Below are 20,335 nucleotides of genomic sequence, written 5' to 3' on the forward strand. Positions count from 1 at the left end.
CTTTGCCCTTCTCCACACAGGAAAAGCAATTGGCCACGTGTGATGATCTGTCTGTGTACCTGTGATTGGCAGTGTTGAGGGAAACTGGGTTAACAGATCACAGGAACCTGTCACTTGTACTTGTTATGGGGATCTCAGGAAAAGGAAAAGAAATACAAATAGGCATCAAACTAACAATTAGCCTGTTCTAAAAATGAATCCGGGATTTTTTTTTTAAGATTTTATTTTTGGGGCGCCTGGTGGCTCAGTTGTTAAGCATCTGCCTTTGGCTCAGGTCATGATCCCAGGGTCCTGGGATCGAGCCCCACATCGGGCTCCCTGCTCCGCGGGGAGCCTGCTTCTCCCTCTCCCACTCCCCCTGCTTGTGTTCCTGCTCTCGCTGTCTCTCTCTCTGTGTCAATAAATACATAAAATCTTAAAAAAAAAAAAGATTTTATTTTTAAGTAACCTCTACACTCAACGTGGGGCTTGAACTCACAACCCCGAGATCAAGTGCCAGAGGGTCTATTGACAGAGCCAGCCAGGTGCCCCGAAGCCAGAAGTTTTTTAAAAATCAGGAATGGTAAGTCATGCAGACATGGAAACAATTGTCATGAGACATTTATACTCACAGATCTCTAGAAACAGGAGGCTAGGCATGACACTCAGGGCCACATGGGGAAGCACCAGGACTGATCAGGAGACAGAAGCAGGGAGCACTACCCAAAGACTTTATTGTGCTTTTCATAGGAAGGAATGGGTGAGGCAGGGTAGATGCATTGAGTAAATTTAGCATTGGGTGTTTTGAGTAATTTTGGTGGGCTTTGGGCTATAGTCAGTCCCTAGTTGTCTGGTACCCAGCCCTGAGGTGATTTAGGGCAGGGGAAATACTGGTGTGGTGTGTGAGGGTTTTTTGTTTTGTTTTTTTTTAATCCTGTGAAGGGGAAGGTGATGTTAGGGCTCCAGGAAATTGAGTCTATAGGTTCCTGGAGGTCTGGCTATTACTAAGATCGTGTTTTTCTTGTAAAGTTGTAACAAACTTTAGTTTGTCGTAACATCAGTTTCTTGTAACAAACTGATGGAGTTTCATGTCCTGCATGACTGTGATCTTTTTTTTTTTTTTTAACAGAGAGAGAGACACAGTGAGAGAGGGAACACAAGCAGGGGGAGCAGGAGAGGGAGAAGCAGCCTTCCCGCCCAGCAGGGAGCCCGATGCGGGGCTCGATCCAAGGACCCTGGGATCATGACCTGAGCCGAAGGCAGACGCTCAACAACTGAGCCACCCAGGCGCCCCTGTGAGGGTTTGATTAAAAAAAAAAAGATGGTCAGGTGTAGGCTCTGAACTGGTTGGTTTGTATATCAAAGGCACTCTTATAGAGGAATGTTTGCTCTCTAGGAATTGGCTAGCCCTGGGAGGGCCAGTCCGTCCAGGATCAAGGCCTCAAATGCCAATTTTGAATTTGATGACAGGAAATAAGAAAATATAGTCAATACACAGTCATAAAAAAGTACTAAGATGAACTGCTATGAAGCATTTTCAAAATTTGATAAATGAATGCAGAATTATATCTGGATCCACATTCACCAATACTCTCAGGAGAGGTGACTCCTTGAACAGATAAGACTGATTTGATATGGGGACGCCTGGGTGTATCATTCCGTTAAGCGTCTGCCTTCAGCTCAGGTCATGATCCCAGCGTCCTGGGATTGAGATCGAGCTGGAACCCGAATCACATCCAGCTCCCTGCTCAGTGGGGAGTCTGCTTCTCCCTCTCCTGCTCCCCCTGCTTGTGCTCTCTCTCTCTCAGTCAAATAAATAAATAAAATCTTAAAAAAAAAAGACTGATTTGATAATTTTGGTTTAGAAACAGCTCTATGGTTTCATCTTCATTTTATCACAGTGTGGGGTGTAATATAAATGTACATCTCATCTTAGGTAAGATTCGGGGTTTTTTGTTTTCTTTGGAAAGCTTAATTAATTTCAACTTTCTAATTTTTTGGTTTTATGGGTTAGACAAATTATCATTGTTTCCAGAAAGTATTTAAGATTATGAGAATGCAAATATGTGCTTTCAACTAAATTGAATTGTAATAATGAATGCATTGATAAGAAAGAAAAAAAATGGTTGGTTTTTGTGAATTTCAGACAATGCTTCAAATCCTTTACACTTCATTATTTCTCCTTCAAGTGTTCATGGAAAATTTCCAATTGTCATCTCTCTGACAAACTTTAATAGCAAGGATTGTGTTATTTCGTAATTGCAACTTAAACATAATTTTCAAGCTACTCAAAAAAACTAAGACTTTTTTTTTAAAGATTTTATTTATTTATTTGGGACTCAGTCCCAGGATCCTGGGATCATGACCTGAGCCTAAGGCAGACACTTGACCGACTGAGCCACCCAGGCGCCCACCTAAGGCTTTTTTTTTAAAGTAATTTCTACACCAAACGTGGGGCTTGAACTCACAACCCGAGATTAAGAGGCTCATGCTCTATCTAGACTTTAAGATTAATATTACAGAATATTCAGTTAATTAATGAGAAATCTTTGGCTGCCTGAAATATATTTTAAGAACTTTGAAATTCACAGAGAAGCAGAGAGAAAAGAACTGGATCACCAAGCATAGATTTTTGTTTTGTTTTGTTTTGTTTTTTTAAAGCACCAATGAAGAGGAGAACCTGGGTGGCTCAGTCAGGTATCCAACTCTTGATTTTGACTCAGATCAGGATCTAAGGGTTGTGAGATTGAGCCCTGTGTTGGGCCCCACAATCAGTGTGGAGTCTGCTTGAGATTCTCTCTCTCCCTTTCCCTCTGCCCCTCCCGCAATTATGTGCGCTCTCTCTCTTAATCAATCAATAAATAAAATCTTTAAAGTGCCAATAAAGAGGTAAATTTAATATGGTATATACTTTGTCATGTAATATAAGGTTAATTATATTTTATTTTTTATTTTTATGTTTTTTAAAAAATATTTTATTTATTTATTTGAGAGAGAGAGAGTGAGAGAGAGAGAGCAGGAGAGGAGAGAGGGTCAGAGGGAGAAGCAGACTCCCTGCTGAGCAGGGAGCCCGATATGGGACTCGATCCCGGGACTCCAGGATCATGACCTGAGCCGAAGGCAGTCGCTTAACGAACTGAGCCACCCAGGTGCCCTATTTTTATGTTTTTAAGTTATGTTTTAAAGCTAAGATTGTCATTTAAGTTTGTACATAACTGTATATGTTTAAATAAATATATATACATACATATAAATATTAAAATGAATAGGCAAAATAAATTATGTATGATGAAGAGAAGATGCATGGTTCAAAATTGATCTGCTTCTCACCAATGATAGTAAGAAATTATTTACCATCTGTGTAATCTGCCTAGAGAGCACAGATGACTTATATCAACTGAATATTCCTCCTCAGAAGCCCATTAATTTTGGTGTTTTTTTTTTAAAGATTTATTTATTTAGGGGCGCCTGGGTGGCTCAGTCGGTTGAGTGACCAACTCTTTTGATTTTGACTTGGGTGGTTATGTCAGGGTCATGAGGTCGAGTCCCGGGTCAGCTCTGCGCTTTGTGCAGAGTCTGCTTTCCCTTGCCTCCCCTACTTGCATTCTCTCTCTCTCAAATAAATAAGAAACTTATTTATTTATTTGAGAGAGAGAGCAAGCATTGGGGGAGAGAGAATCTCAAGCAGACTCCCCAGTGAGTGTGGAGCCTGACATGGGGCTGGATTCCACGACCCTGAGATCACTACCCAAGCTGAAATCAAGAGTCTGATGCCCAACTGACTGAGCCACGCAGGTTCCCCAATTTTTGGTGCTTTTGAACCAACATCAAAACGTCCTCACTTCTGGGGGCTCCTGGGTGGCTCAGTCAGTTAAGTGTCTGCCTTCGGTTCAGACCCATGATCCCAGGGTCCTGAGATCAAGTCCCACATCGGGCTCCCTGCTCAGCTGGGAGCCTGCTTCTCCCTCTCTCTCTGCAGCTCTCCCTGCTTGTGCCCTCTCTCTCTGTCAAATAAATAAATAAAATCTTTAAAAAAAATGTTCCTCACTTCTGAAAGAGCTATATTCCATCGCGATGATGATACTTTTTGCTCTGTTTATTTGAAAATACTGCACTGTTACTCTTAGTAGTCAGCCAGTTACCAAAAGTCTACTTTCTTGCTTTGTAAAAGGAAAGATGCTGGAAATAATTAGGTATGTTTGGTAATCTCCATGTTTTAACGCTCATCTGATAGTGAGAGCTGTTGTGTTTCTCAAGCTCACCATACGGGAAGAACCGTCAACAAAAAAAGAGATCAACTCTCCTGAGTCAATTAGGAACAGGTAAAGTGTAACTTCAGCGATTGTTGACCTTCCAGGATGAGAAGAAGCAGACGGTGTTCAGGTGCATAGACAGACACAATAACTCAACAAACTAATTTTTAAAAATTTTTCCCATGTTTAAAATTCTCTTGCTAACCAGTAGCAACTGTAACACACCTTTATGGGATGGATTAGAAGGACCTTGAGATTTGTCAATGCCCTCAAAGACGACAATACATTATTAACTCAGAATTATTATGAAGTGCTTATATATTATACCCAGTGGAGAAGTCTACTCTTCTTCATTTTGGGATTGTTGGTTGGTCACTGTAATAAACTAACCAGTCATTCAGTTTTGTCATTAGCAACTGGTTTCTGCTATCCTTTCACTTTGACTAAAAACCTTTGCTATGAGCCATAGGTCAGAAATTGAGTCTTTTGAAAGAAATATTAAAAGGATAGGTAAAGGACTCTACCAGGTGCTCTTTTTTTTAATTTTTTTAAATTTTTTATTGTTATGTTAATCACCATATATTACATCATTAGTTTTTGGTGCAGTGTTCCATGATTCATTGTTTGTTCATAATACCCAGTGCTCCATGCAGAACGTGCCCTCCTCAATACCCATCACCAGGCTAACCCATCCCCCTACCCCCCTCCCCTCTAGAACCCTCAGTTTGTTTTTCAGAGTCCATCATCTCTCATGGTTCGTCTCCCCCTCTGACATACTCCCCTTTTCTTCCTCTCCTGTTATCTTCTTCTTTTTCTTTTTTCTTAAAATATGTTGCATTATTTGTTTCAGAAGTACAGATCTGTGATTCAACAGTCTTGCACAATTCACAGCGCTCACCGTAGCACATACCCTCCCCAATGTCTATCACCCAGCCACCCCATCCCTCCCACCCCCAACCACTCCAGTAACACTCAGTTTGTTTCCTGAGATTAAGAATTCCTCATATCAGTGAGGTCATGTGATACATGTCTTTCTCTGATTGACTTATTTCACTCAGCATAACACCCTCCAGTTCCATCCACGTTGTTGCAAATGGCAAGATCTCATTCCTTTTGATGGCTGCATAATATTCCATTGTGTATATATACCACATCTTCTTTATCCATTCATCTGTCGATGGGCATCTTGGCTCTTTCCACAGTTTGGCTATTGTGGACATTGCTGCTATAAACATTGGGGTACACGTAAACCTTCGGGTCCCTACATTTGTATCTTTGTGGTAAATACCCAGTAGTGCAATTGCTGGATCGAACGGTAGCTCTAATTTCAACTGTTTGAGGAACCTCCATACTGTTTTCCAGAGTGGTTGCACCAGCTTGCATTCCCACCAACAGTGTAGGAGGGTTCCCCTTTCTCCACATCCCCGCCAACATCTGTCGTTCCCTGACTTGTTAATTTTAGCCATTCTGACGGGTGTGAGGTGGTATCTCATTGAGGTTCTACCAGGTTCTCTTAATAAGTGACACTACAAGGAACAGACTTACGGGTGCAGACTCCCCAGTATGACTTCTGGGAATCTAAAGTATTATCCACACATGAACAGGATGTATATGCAAAGATGCTGTGGTAGGGGCACCTGGCTGGCTCAGTTGGTGAAACATGCAACTCTTAATCTTGGAGTTGTGAATTCGAGCCCCATGTTGGGTGTGGAGATTGCTTAAAAATAAAATCTTTTTTTTTTTCCCAAAGATTTTATTTATTTATTTATTTATTTGAGAGAGAGAGAGAGAGAGAGAGAGAGAAACAGCATGGGAGGGGATAGGGTCGGGGGGAGAAGCAGGCTCCCCGTTGAGCCGGGAGCCAGATGTGGGACTCGATCCCAGGACTCTGGGATCATGACCCGAGCCAAAGGCAGTCGCTCAACCAACTGAGCCACCCAGGCGCCCTAAAAATAAAATCTTAAAAAAAAAAGAAGATGCTGTAGCGGGCTATACAAAGTTTGCCCAGTTTCATTCAACCCTTATTCCTTCTTAAGATATATATCTATGAAACTGAATTTATCTATTGAATGAAAAGTCTTCCTAACTCTGGCTCACATGGCATGGCTGGAGGCCTCTCCTGCAGAGTGTGGACTTCCTGGCACTCACTTCTGGCCATCTCCTAACCAAAGTAGGATATTCATTCAGGAAGGGTCTCCCCTGGACAGCAAGAGCAATTTCAGCATGTCTGGATACACTCTATCAGCCAGGGCTTAGAGGTTGCCAGGAGATGGAACCACCCCATTTATTTTAACAGACAGTTTGAACTAAATTATTGTAAACTAGTGGTAACAAGGTAGTTGACAAGGCAAAAATAGAATACTAACTTATTGTGGATGTAGCAACTGCCAGACACATCTTTCACCCCTAAGGCTGAGGGAACAAAGGAAAGAGGCTGGAACTGCTGCCACTTAGAACTTGGACAAGGGTTTCTGCGGAGCTGGAACTCAGCCTCTGAGGAGGGGCTGCTGCCTGAACACTCCTGGTGTCTCCAAGGGGGCTGCGGAAGGTGATTCTGCTGCTCCCTGGAAGGAGCTGCCACTGCCAGGTGCAGATGCATTGCTGGTGTGACACTGTCAGGACCAGGTAGCAATCAGAAGAAGCAAACCCTGTGTCCTTACTCCAGCCTTGCAGGTTCCCACAGTAGAGTCTATTAGGGAGCAGTTGGCAAAGGAGAAAGTATATGTAGTCCCAGAGCTAGTAGCTTAGTAACGGGCATATCCAGCTTTTCCTTTCTAATTTTCTAGCAAATGAACTAGAGGTGTCATTTCTTTACACTTCTCCTATTTGCAGTTATTTTCCCCTTCAAGGGTTCAGGCTTTTGGTTTTGATAATATTCGATTATCTTCTCTGTGCAAGGCAACCTTCCTGTCCCTATTATAGAAGCTGGGGCTTTTCGCTCATCAGGTACTGTAATATATCACAGCCTTCCTATTTAGGCCCTAAGGTCTTTAAGAAGAAGTGATATGTACCACCCCCCATAGTGTTGGTACAGGGCTAGGACCACAGAAGGGCTGAAAACTTACAGAATGACTGGCTGATAGATGGATAATGTGGTTTTACTTAAAAGGACTCCTTTCTAGTCATCCATCATCTTTGCTTTCCCGCTCACACACAACCAGGCCTCCCCTCCGCATACCACATGATCCAGTCAAGAATGATCATCTGCTTCATCTCTAGGCTGGCACAGGGTGATCATTTGCTCAAATGACTAGGTAAAAGCACATCTGCTGTCATTAAGCTTGGAAACAGGCAGGCTGCAAAAGGAAAGGAATTCTAGCAAGCTCACCGGGGTAGGCTTGCGATAATAGCTGGTATTGCCTAAATACCAAGAAAAACACCCAGGGGGAAATTTCATGACCTGGGACTCCCTGCAGTCAATCCACAGCTATGTAGCTGATTTCATCCTTACAGAACACAGTATCCACTTCTTGACTGCACTGTGAGAGCAGGGTGCACTGCTTCCTGGGAGGATTCTATGGCCCCGAGACCCAAGGATAGGAAACATCACTTAAAATCACTTTGAACACAACAAGATCAGGCTTCCTTAAAAACTTCTCACTGGAAACAAGCCAAGTGTCCCTCAATGATGAATGGATAAACCAAATGTAGTATATCCATATTATGGAAACTTGTTCAGCAATAAAAACAAATAAAATACTGATTCCTGCTTTACAACATGGATGAACCTGAAAAACATTATGCCATGAGAAAGAAATCAGCGACAAAAGATCATGTATTGTACGATTCCACTTACATAAAATGTCCAGAATACGGGTTTTGCAGGGCTCCCCCCAGAGAAGTTTGCAGGCAGCCTTTATTTCACCTGCGAATTGGAAGGTCTACCTCAGTCCCACTCCCAGGTATGTGCCCCGTCCCCCTAGCCAACTGTGATATTTCTTCCAGTAGAGATGATCGTCCATTTAGACTATAAGTTGCTGAAAGACAGATCATGTTTTCTCCATCTCTCTTATTATATGTTCCATATGGAGAAAATGTAGACAAACTGCTTCCCTTTCCCCTAATTAGATAGGAGGACAAAAATGCAGCTCCACCAAAATCCTACGCTGAGTTTGATCCATTTATTTTCATTTTTAAAGATTTAATTAATTAATTAGTTAATTAGCTAACTAATTAATTTAGAGGGTACGTGAGTGGGAGGAGTGGTAGAGGGAACGAATCCCAAGTAGACTCCATGCTCAGGGCAGAGCCTGATGCGGGGCTTGATCCCACGACCTGGAGATCATGACCTGAGCTGAAACCAAGATTCTGCCACCCTGGGCGCCTGGGTGGTTCAGTCGGTTAAGTGTCTGCCTTCGGCTCAGGTCACGATCCCAGGGTCCTGGGATGGAGCCCCGCGTCGGGCTCCTTGCTCAGCAGGGAGTCTGCTTCTCCCTCTCCCTCTGCTGCTCGCCCTACTTGTGTTCTCTCTCTCTCTGTCAGATAAATAAATAAAATCTTTAAAAAAAGAAAAAAAGAGTCTGCCGCTTAACTGAGTAAGCCACCCAGGCTCTCCTGGATCCACTTATTTATTTTTTTAAAGACTTATTTACTTATTTTAGAGAGATAGAGAGAGAGCATGCATGCTTGTGAGAGGGAGGAGGGGCAGAGGGACAGACTCTCAAGCAGACTCCGTGCTGAGTGTGGAGCCTGATGCAGGGCTCCATCTCACGACCCATGAGATCATGATGTGAGGAGAAACCAAGAGTCAGCTGCTTAACCGACTGAGCCATCCAAGTGGCCATCCACTTATTTTTATAATTTATTTATTTATTTATTTTTATTTATTTATTTGAGACAGAGAGAATGAGAGAGAGAGAGAGAGCACATGAGAGGGGGGAGGGTCAGAGGGAGAAGCAGACTCCCTGCCGAGCAGGGAGCCTGATGCGGGACTCGATCCAGGGACTCCTGGATCATGACCTGAGCCGAAGGCAGTCGCTTAACCAACTGAGCCACCCAAGCACCCACCATCCACTTATTTTTAAATAGATGGAAGCGAATGCTGGCTCCATATCCTTTCAAAAGAGCAGGGCACAGGAATTCCTATCCAGCATAGTTAAGGAAAGGCACAGTCCAGTAACCAGGAACTTTTTGCTTTTATATCCTTTGATTGGGCTGAAGTACAGAGCACTTGAACTTTCTCCTCCTTGCCTTTCTACTTTTTGCCGCCTCCGAATTCAATTCAGACTTCCAGAAGCTTCAGTCAGAAGGGAGCCAAGGAGATGGAGAGTTGTATGTGCCAAGCAGGGGTCATGTGCCCATCACTGGGACTACAGACCTTGGGCATCTCACCAGAATTAGAGTAATTTGTCAGGGCTCCAAACAGCTCTCTATGCTCTGTCCCCTTTTGCTTTGATGATTAGTTATCTAATACTGTGTAACACATCATCCCTAAACTTATCGTCTAACAACAGTACATATTTATTATCTCTAGCTTAGCTGAGTGGTTGGGCTCTGCATCTCTTGTAAGGTGGCAGAATCAGGATGTCAGTCAGGGCTGCAATCATCTGAAGGCATGACTTGGGTGGAGGATTGACTTCCAGGTTGGCTCCCTTACATAGGTTAGCAGAAGGCCTCTATTCATCACTACAGGGACTTCTCCATAGGGCTGCTTGAGCATCTTCACCACATGACAGCAGGCTTCTGCTAGGGTAAGGGTTCCAAGACAGAGCACAGGGCAGAAACCATAATGTCTTTTATGACCTTGCCTCAGAAGTCACATTCTGTCATTTCCACGATATTCTACTGATCAGACAGGTCAGCTCATGGTATGGGAGGGGACTATACAAGGATGTGAATATCAGGAGGCAGAATCATCATGTAGCCATCTTGGAGGCTGGCTATCACATAAGCCATAAGATAAAGGGCAGTTTCAATCGAATTAAGTGGGAATTCCTCTCTATGTCCCCCAACACAAACCCCAAATCCTGACTGGGATACCTCCAAAGAGGCATACTGCACCTCTCTGCAGAGGATCCAGGGTGATGAGGAGGGATTAGACAGAAGGAAGAAAAGCCACTGAAGATAGTCTAAGAAGGATTCAGTCTCACCCATCAGAAAGAAAAAAAAAGAAAGGACTTGATTAGAGTCTATAAATCAGAAAAGGGCTGGAAGAAAGCCCATTTTTCCAAATTATGGGAGAATAGAGGGGAGGCTCCCTTTTTAAAGCCAGAAAGTTGTAGGAACAAAGCTTCCCTCCAACGAATCTCAGTATCCTGCGGTGACCCAGACTGAGAATGTAGACACCACCTTCTGAGAGGAGGTCAAAAAGTTCAGCATGTTTCCTCCAAACTGCTCTTTGGTAGTCTCCCCAGGTTTGAAACCCTGCCCTGGAGGTGCCATACACACACTATCTCAAGTGGCCATGAGACTTGGTCTTACTTACGCTGAAGTCCCAGGTGGCCTTGTTAGCATAGAGCAACTGAAGGTAGCTCGGCAGGGCCGCTCAGCAGGGCCACTCGGCAGCTGTTTTCTTTCTCTGTTGTTTTAGTTGGTAGGTTTGGTCCTGAGGTTGCCTGGGTGGGGTTGTCTCACTAGACTAGACCAACTCTACAGATCTGGCTCAGATTTGAGGTGGGGGCTGGATCTCCCTCTTCTACATAGTTGTGGCTTTGAGACACCAGAGTTTTACAGTGAGGTGTGTGTGTGTGTGTGTGTGTGTGTGTGTGTGTGTGTGTGTGTGTGTGTGTGCTGTGTGCGCGCTGGGTTCCTAAAACTCCAGTTGCTGTTTCCAGTCTGGATATCATAGAGAAGTTATTGCCAACTGAATTATACTTTGGTTGAGTATTTGTGTTTATATTTAGTATAAATAAAGTTGATTCAAATGACTTGTGTCATGAGTAAGAATGCAAAGTTTGGGAAGAAAATAAGGGGAAAAGGGAGAAATCTCTTCCTTCCCAAAGTTCTTGGACTTTTTTGTCCCTGTGATTCCAAGTTGCGTTTTCTGATTCATGTCCACATGTGCCTTCTTTGTTCCCTGGACCAGGATGGAGGTGCTTGTGCTACCAGCAGCCACTTGGTGCCTCTTCAGGTGCAGAAGGCTGAATCTCTTTATGTATGCTTTGGGATCACTGTGGCTGCTTCTGAATTGCGGAACTTAAGAGTTGTGTGCTGGTCATAAGAAAGTCCTGGGCTTAATCCTGCTTCTGTCCTCAGCCAGCCTTGTAAACCTGAGCAGGTCTTTCAGCTTCTCCGAGCATCAGTTTCTTTGTTGAGCTCAGAGGTGGTAAGACCTGTCCTGCTAACCTCACAGGCTTGTGGGGAGAACTGACTGGGATAATGAAGGTGAAAGTGGGGTAGGCGTGTATGCTATTATTCTTTTTATCAGATATAAGTGAATAAGTACATGTCAAGCCACCAAGCCACCACAGTGCAGTTGCCTGCTGTTTGTCACTGAGCCTTGCTCATCTGACCAGAATGGGTGCTTGTTGGTATCTCCCACCTGCCATAATAATGGCTCCAAATCTGGCAGGGCTAGGGCCAGGTTTCGTGGGGTTTAAACAGATACAGTTTGGGGATACCCTCTCTAAGGGAAAGAAAGTGAACATAGGGCTTGAGCTCTCCAAGGTATTGGAAAGGGCTCATGTAAGTAGGGGACCCTGAAACTTCTTTAGCTTCAAGATAATTCTGCCCTCTGGCTTTCTGGTCTTGATGCAAGTCTGAGATCTGAGCATCTTTGGGAGCAAGCCAAGATTCAAAACACCTTTCTTCCATTGCATTTTCTGGACTGGGACTTCAGGAGCCTTCCCAGATGCTGAAGCTAAATTCTACTCTGACACACTCTGAGCAGCCCCTGCCTGGATGTTCCCTGATTCACTCAGGGATGGCTCTTCCTCTGGTCATGATCTCTACCCCGGAGATCCTTGCCAGGCCTCAGTCTCTAATTTCACAGGTGGAGAAAATGTGGCTGAGAGATGGGCAGTGACTCATCTGAGGTCATACAGCCTTTGAACAGCAGAGCTTAGAGAGGAGACTGGAGCCCCTAAGTCCCATTTCGACCCTCTTTCCACCATGCCCCCTTGAATACTAGCCTTCTTGAAGCTACTCTTGACTGTCACCTAATTGTCCATCAGGAATCTGCTGCCAGTGAACCAGTTTTGTAGTCATTTATGCTTCCAACTGGGGACAGCCTGTGTTCGCTCACCGCTGGCAGACAGGTTAGCCTCTGACTCGGCCAGTGTGGACTCTTGCAGCCTTGTCCTAGCTCTCTCCAGGGATCTGGCAGCACGGACCAAAGGTCAGCCCCAAACGGTTCCTTCACCCAAGACTTGCGCATAGGGTTTGCACCTGATATACTACCTGTGTGTGTCCTCAGGCCCTGGCACCTGTCCCTTGGTATTGGTTCTGACACACAGTTCCTGTTCGTGCTCTCTACCTTCTCCCTAGAAACTGACCCTTTAGGTTGATCTTGCCTTTGCTTTTTGTTGTTGTTGTTTGTTTGGTTTTTTTAGGTTGATCTTGCCTTTGGTTTTTGTTGTTGTTGTTTGGTTGGTTTTTTTAGGTTGATCTTGCCTTTGGTTTTTGTTGTTGTTGTTTGGTTGGTTTTTTTAGGTTGATCTTGCCTTTGGTTTTTGTTGTTGTTGTTTGGTTGGTTTTTTTAGGTTGATCTTGCCTTTGACTGTGACCTTTGGTTGCCTCTGGCCCACATATCTCCAGCAAGCGACCACCCCAAGTACACCAGCACCTGCCCCTGTGCTCCAGTCAGAGCACTGATTCAGCCAAAACACTACACTGAGGGGTCCGCTGAGGTGTGGGGAGAGTATGTACCTGTGTGTAAGGAGTCCACTGTTCCCTGGGCAGGCTCAGCTCTGACCCAGTCTATCCCAATGACCCTAGACGGTAGGAAAGTCAGGGGCCTCAAGCCACATTTGTCCCTCTAGGCCTAGGGCTGACGCTCCGATACCAACAAACTATTGGTTAGAATACTGAAGTGCCTCCATAGCAGTGGGGAAATGGCTGCAGCTCCATGTCCCCTGAGGACTCCCTTCCTGACCCCTTGGCCCCTCTGCCACACTCCCCAGGACCTTCTCAGGATCCACAAAATAAAGGGTTGGTTGGCCCTTGGCCTATTAGGAGGTCTCCAGGACCCTGTCCTAGTTCTAAGGCCCGCGTGTCCTGATGTGGGAGTCCGGCCATTGTGATGATTCAATATTCTGAATATCATACCCACTTGAGCTAACCCTGAGCCCACTCTTCTGCTACTAAATGGACCCCCTGCAGCCTGGTTTCTGACATGAGGTTCCAGCTCCACCTTCACTCCTTTCCCTGGCTGTGTGTACCTGCTGACACCTAACTACAAGGACAGGGATCTAGACAGTCTTCCCAGGAAGGACTTTTGCAGCCCAGCTTAGTCCTGCCTGGGGCCCTACTATCTGAAAGATTGTTCTAGAGCTGACTGACGAGTGATCGCAGGTCTCTGGAACCATGTTGAAGACCCCCACCTGGGCTTGGCTATATCTCTGACCCTCTGGGTTCTACAGCGCCTCTACTCTGCAGGTGGTTCCGGTTCGGATCCCAAGCCTTTGCAGCCTGCCCTGTTTCACCGCAGGTAACTGGACTGGGCCTGACAGTGTGTCCAGATAGGTCAGGGAGGGACAAGGAGGGGCAAAGCATTCCCTCCACCACCTTTAAGTGCCCCCACCCCCACATGTACACAAAGGCAGCCAACCAGCCCCCTTCCTGTACTTTCCATCTTCACTGAGATGCACACTCAGCCTGTACTCTCTTGTCTGTGTACGTCCCTTCCCTTCCTGATGCCCACTCCCCAGGGGCCTGGATCCCAGCCAGCAGCCAGGCAAAAGAGCATCCGATAGACTGTGGCCGAGGGTGGCTGAGTGCGTTGTTCCTGAAGTCTACCTATTCCCTTCCTTCCTCAGCATTGAAAATGAGGCCTGAAGGAGCGCCTGGGTGGCTCATTCGTTGCCTCTGGCTCAGGTCACGATCCCAGGGTCCTGGGATCGAGCCCTGCATCAGGGCTCCCTGCTCTGCGGGAAGCCTGCCTCTCCCTCTCCCACTCCCCCTGCTTGTGTTCTCTCTCTCGCTGTGTCTCTCTCTGTCAAATAATAGATAAAATCTTAAAAAAAGAAAAGAAAAGAAAAGAAAATGAGGCCTGAAGAGAGAAACAGAGACTTGGAGCACTAATGGTGTATTTAAGGCATTGGTGTGGAAGATATTTGGGAAGGAGTTTTCACTTCCGAAGTCCGTAAACGACATCATGCAGAGAACTGTCTGTTCCCCCAGGTATAGAAACAGGCCTATCTGAGACCAGAGAATAAAACAAAACAAAACAGAGAGAGAGAGAGAGAGAGAGAGAGCATTTATCTAAGCACTTTGCAATCATTTTCTCATTTTTCTTTTCCTCCAAGAGACAGATTGCCACGGAGTTTCAGATGTGTGAGGAACCCAAGGCAGAGCGATCTGGGCCAGCATTCCTCTTGCCCTTCCTCCTTGGTGAGAGTGTTCTGATTTCATTTGGGATGGCAACGTACCCAGAGGAAAGTCTCCGTTTCCCAGGCTTCTTTGCACTGTGACTAAATCTGGCCAACAAGATTTAAGCGGAAATGTTTCATAGGAGTGGCATTCTTGTATCCCTCCCCCTCTCCTCTTACTGCCTGGAACTCACAGGTATCACTGGCTGGAGTTCCAACAGCCATAGTGGACCTAGAATGGAAGCCATGCATGGCAGAAGAGAGAGACTGAAGGAGCCTAGATCCCCATGGAATCTTCACAGCAGCTGAGAACATTTATGCGAAACAATACAAACTTGTGTGTTTAAGCTATTACAATTTCTATTTCTTGAAGATGAACAAAATTCTTAACTGATACAGGATCTTGGAAATCAGTGACTCAACAGATGGTGCCAGGAAAACTAGATATCCATTTGCAAAAGAATGAACTGGACCCTATACAAAAGTTAACTCAAAATGAGTCAAACGTAAACACAAGAGCTAAAACTATAAAAGTCTTAGAAGAAAACACAAATGAAGACTCCATGACATTGGATTTGGCAGTGACTACTGGGCTAGACACTACACTTACAAAAGAAAAAGTAAACAAACTGGACTTCACCAAAATTAAAAACTCTTATGGATCAAAGGGAACTATCAACAGAGGAAAAAGGCAACCTGCAGAATGGGAGAAAATATTTGCAAATCACCCATCTACTAAGAATAAACATCAAGAATATACAGAACTCCTAAAACTCAATAGCAAACACCAAGCAAGTCAATTCAGAAATGGGCAAAGGACCTGAACAGGCATTTTTCCAATGAAGATACACAAATGGCCAATAAGCACACAGAAGGATGCTCAACATCATTAATCACAGGGGAAATAGAAATCTTAATCACAACAAGATACCACTTCACACCCATTAGGATGACTGCTTTTGGAAAAACAGAAAACAAGTGTTGGTGTGGATATGGAGAACATGGAACTTTTGTGCATTACTAGTGGGACTGCAGCAGTGGAGCAGCCACTAAGGGAAACAACACAGTGCCAGGAAAAGTGTATATCCACATGCAGAAGAAACAGTAACAAAAGAAAGAAATTAAATATACCATTTGATTCCATAATTCTACTTCTGGCTATATATACAGAAGAACTGAAAGTAGGACTGGCAGAGGTATTTGTACAAGCCATGTTTACAGCAGCATTATTCACAATAGCCAAAAGGTAGAAACAACCCAAATTCCACCAGTGGATGAATGGATAAACAAAACATGGCATAATGGAATATTATTTAGTCTTACAAAACAATGACATTTGAACACATGGATAAACCTTGAAGACATCATGCTAAGTGAAACAAGCCAGACATAAAAGGAGAAATGTGAAAAGAACAAATGAGTCCACTTGTATGCAGTATCTAGAGTAGTCGAATTTGTTGAGACAGAGGAGAGTGGTGGTTACCAGGGAGCTGGGGGAAGCGAGTAATGGGCAAGTATTATTTTAAATGGCTACGGAGTTTCAGTTGAGGAGGATGAAAAAATGAGATCAATGGTGGTGATGGTTGTACAACAATGTAAAAGTACTTAAGGCCACTGAATTGTACATTTAAAAATGGTTAAAATGGTAAATTTTATATTGTGTATATTTTGCTACAATAAAAAAAATATTAAGTTTAAATGAATCAATAAATCTAGAGTCCAAACCCCTTATCGACAGATGAGTTGAGAACTTGTTTCGTCGGAATCACACAGCTCCTGGAGCAGCTGAAAGAAACAAACCTGAGTATCCTCCATCTGCACCTAAGCCCTGCCCCAAGGCCCTTTGGTGGAACAGGTTTCATCACCTGCCCTACCTCTGCAACCTAGAAACACTTTTAATTCGTTGATTACACATCTGGGGTTTCCACCTTGGAAACTGTTTTCCTTATATGCAGGGGTGGGAATAAAAAGGGGGTGGGGATGGGGGCTGAGGTCCAGCCTGAGGCCCTCTCTGTAGGTAGGTAAAGTTTAGGACACCTGCTCTAAGTAGGTGAGTAAGGTAGCTGCCCTTTCTTTCGAGGGGATGAGGAATTTTGTAGGAACTCTGGTGGTGAATGGGCTCCTTGTTCTCCTCTAGAGCTAGTTCTGAGGTCAGAGGTTCTCCACTCCACTTTCCTGCCCCCAACATCCCTTTCCCCTCACACACTACATCTGCCACCAGCTGTTGGGGTCTCTTGGGTATTTGGCAACCCTAGCTAGATTAGAAATTCTCTGAAAGCAGGGATCACATCTTTGCAAACACTACCCTCTCTCGCCCCATCCCCAACCCTCCCCTCAGCATCTGCCAAGCATGTCACCCAGGGGCCGCCACTCAGTAGTCCCCAGGGAACTTTGGCTGCTTCATGCTTCCAGGCACCTTAGAGACATGCCTGGTTGTTCTCAGCTAACTTCGGAGGTCCAGGAAGGCCAAATCTGGGACAGCTGCGGAGAACTTGGGTGGAGTCTAGGAGTGGGCAACATGTCGGTGCAGGGTCCAAGCCATGGGTGATGAGGGCCTGTCACAGACCCTGGGAGACAGGCCTGAAAGCCCGGCGAGATGGTCTTGAAAGCTGTCATCTTTCATAGGGAAAGAGCCAAATATTGGGGATAGGGTAGGACTGACTTCACAGTCAGTGATTGTGGCCTGTGGCCACAAAGTGGCCTATGGCCAATTTCAGGCCCAGGACTGCCTCCACTGGTCTGGTCACATGTGGGGTGGATTTCCTCCAACTTTGCCCTGACCTTCCCCATGTCTCCAAGGTTGGAGGATGATGGCAGGAGGAGGAGAATGAGGGTTTATGGAGTGCTGGCCAAGCCCCATCACCCACTGCCTCGATCAGAGCCAGCCATTCTTTTCCTCTACCTCTTGCCCCGGGACTGAGCCTCTGGGCCAGAATCAGTTTCCATCTTTAAACAGAGACCTGTTTGGAAACTTGTAAAAACAACCTGGCTCCCGCCTTTCTTTCCTGTACTCTTCTAAGGTCTTATCAAGAAAAACTGTGAAAGACTGTGAAAGGGGCAAAAATCCTTGGGCACCTTTTCAACAGAATGTCAGGCACTGTCTAGACTGTTGCCTGGACTACAGGACCCTTCTGGAGTTGTCTGATTCCACAGGGATCTGCGCCTTTTATTGTTGATGACGCTACATCTCTGTAGCGATAGAAGTTTACTTACTTACGCATGGCTGATGCTGAGACACGGATTCCTGTTCTAGGAATGTGAAGGAAGATGCCACTTCTGCATCTCTCAGCAAATCCCCCCCGCATCCCTGATGGCCTATATATGGGTCTGCGTTTTGAATTCTCCCATGAGGGCGCCTGGGTGGCTCAGTCGGTTGAGCGACTGCCTTCGGCTCGGGTCATGATCCTGGAGTCCCGGGATCGAGTCCCACATCGGGCTCCCTGCTCGGCGGGGAGTCTGCTTCTCCCTCTGACCCACCCCCCCTCTCGTGCTCTCTATCTCTCATTCTCTCTCTGTCTCAAATAAATAAATAAAATCTTTTTTTTTAAGATTTAGAGAGAGAGCACGAGAGGGAAGAGGGTCAGAGGGAGAAGCAGACTCCCCGCCGAGCAGGGAGCCCGATGTGGGACTCAATCCCGGGACTCCAGGATCATGACCCGAGCCGAAGGCAGTCGCCCAACCGACTGAGCCACCCAGGCGCCCTAAATAAAGTCTTAAAAAAAAAAAAAACGAATTCTCCCGTGAACTGGCTATAACATCTTACTGGTTCCCTCATTAACTAATGAGGTAGACGAAGTTGAAGGCAGGTGTTCATTTTACATTTGCATAAGTCATGATTTTACTTTTTAAAAAATTATCCTTTACCAGTTTCAAATATCTGGCTTGTGCTTAAGCTGAAAGAACAGAGAGAAGGAGGAGAAAGAGGAGGGCAAGGAAGTAGGCAGGGTGGAAGGAGGAGTGGGAAAGGAGAGCAAGGAAGGAAAAGACAAGCCAAGAGGAGCATGATGGAGGGCCGAGCCGGGCCGGAGAAGGAGGGGAGGGAAGAGCAACGTAACAAGGAGGAAGTGAGAGAAAAGAGTCTTCCTGTCCTGCAAACACACAAACGCTCTCCGTCTGCTAGAAGGAAATGTCTTTATTTTGAGTCAGCTGTGACAGGCCCTCTCAGGCTCTCTCAGTCTGAGAGGGAAATTATTTTCTGCCTGTTGTTTCCCAGGTCACCAGTTATATTAAGCCAAGGTCCCTTGGTGGCTGCCGTCTATAATTTTTCCACTCCTTACCCTTTTGAGTCAGGCCGCAAAATAAGGACATTTCGAAACTTGGACTCTTGGCGATCAGAATGTGGAGATGTGGTCCAGGATACTCTCAGGTCTCATGGAGCTAGGCAGGGTGCTTATTGAGGGTCCTGCTTAGATCAGCAACAGGAAGGCAAGCAAAGCCCCCAGATTGCTCCCACGGGGGTTCAGACTCTAGCCTGGCCCACTGAGGAGACCTCACAGTTCCCAGGCCTTCCCCAGCTGCTCCCACAGTGCCTTGTCGGGGGCTAGAAGTGGCCGTTTTACCCTGAAATGCCTCCACTGGCCTGGCATGGCTCAGAAATTTAGAGAGTCAATTGTCATCATTCTAACAAGCCCCTTCATAATACGTCCTTCATCTATCTTTCCACACTTACGTCCTGCCACACCGACCACACACCCTGCATGTCAGCCAGGCCAGCCTCCTCGCCACTCCCTGAACAAGTCAGATATTTTCGTGCCCCTGTGTCTTTGCTCTTGCTGTTCTCTCTGCTTGGAATGCGTTTTCCCTTTCTCCTCTACCTGGTGATGTCATACTCATGTTTTCCTCTCATTTCCAGGCAGAGTGAATTATTTCTTCCCTTGAGTTTTCATGTGTACTTTATATACATCTGTATTTAGACACAACACTCACCACTCTGGTTTGTAATTATTTGCCTGTCTGCCAGTCTGTTCTTCAAGGGCAAGAACCCAGGCTTATTCATGGGCTGCCCTGGTACTTGGCTCAGTACCAGGCTAGCACATTCATTCAGTCATTTCACAAATTTATTGAGTACTGACTATGTGCCAGGCTGTTTTCTAGGGTCTGGATAGTGAACATAACTGATAGAGTTCTCAGTTCTCACAGAACTTAACATTCTTGCTGGGGAGGCAGACAATATACAAGTGAACAAATACTGCAGGTAGTAATAGGTGCTAGAAGAAAGTCAAGGGGGCTAAGGGCACAGAGAGGATAGAGGGTGTTATTTTAGCGGAGGTGGTTGGGGAAAGGCCCTCTTGATAAGGTGGCATTCAAATAAACACCTGAAAGAAGTGAGGGAGTGGGTCATGTGCGTATCTGGGAAACGGCATTCCAGGCAGAGGGAAAAGCAAGTGCGAAAGTCCTCAGACGGGACTGTGTCTATGTTCAAGGGCAGCAGCAAGGGCTAGAGTACGCCAGAGTAGTGAGTGATGGGAAGAGCTATAGGAGAGCGGCTCCAAGAAATAAGAAGCAGGGGGCCAGAGAACTTAGAGCCTTCGGGCCAACGTAGAAACTTCAGCTTTTATTCCAGGTGAGCTGGGGGGCCACTGCAGCCTTGCCCCAACCTGCATACATACAGGGCACACTCTTCTGCTTGAATCTGCT

Source organism: Eumetopias jubatus, unplaced genomic scaffold (genome assembly GCF_037043125.1).
Source record: "Eumetopias jubatus isolate StellerSeaLion01/CBP00866 unplaced genomic scaffold, mEumJub1_p1.0 scaffold_9, whole genome shotgun sequence".
Lineage (NCBI taxonomy): Eukaryota > Metazoa > Chordata > Mammalia > Carnivora > Otariidae > Eumetopias > Eumetopias jubatus.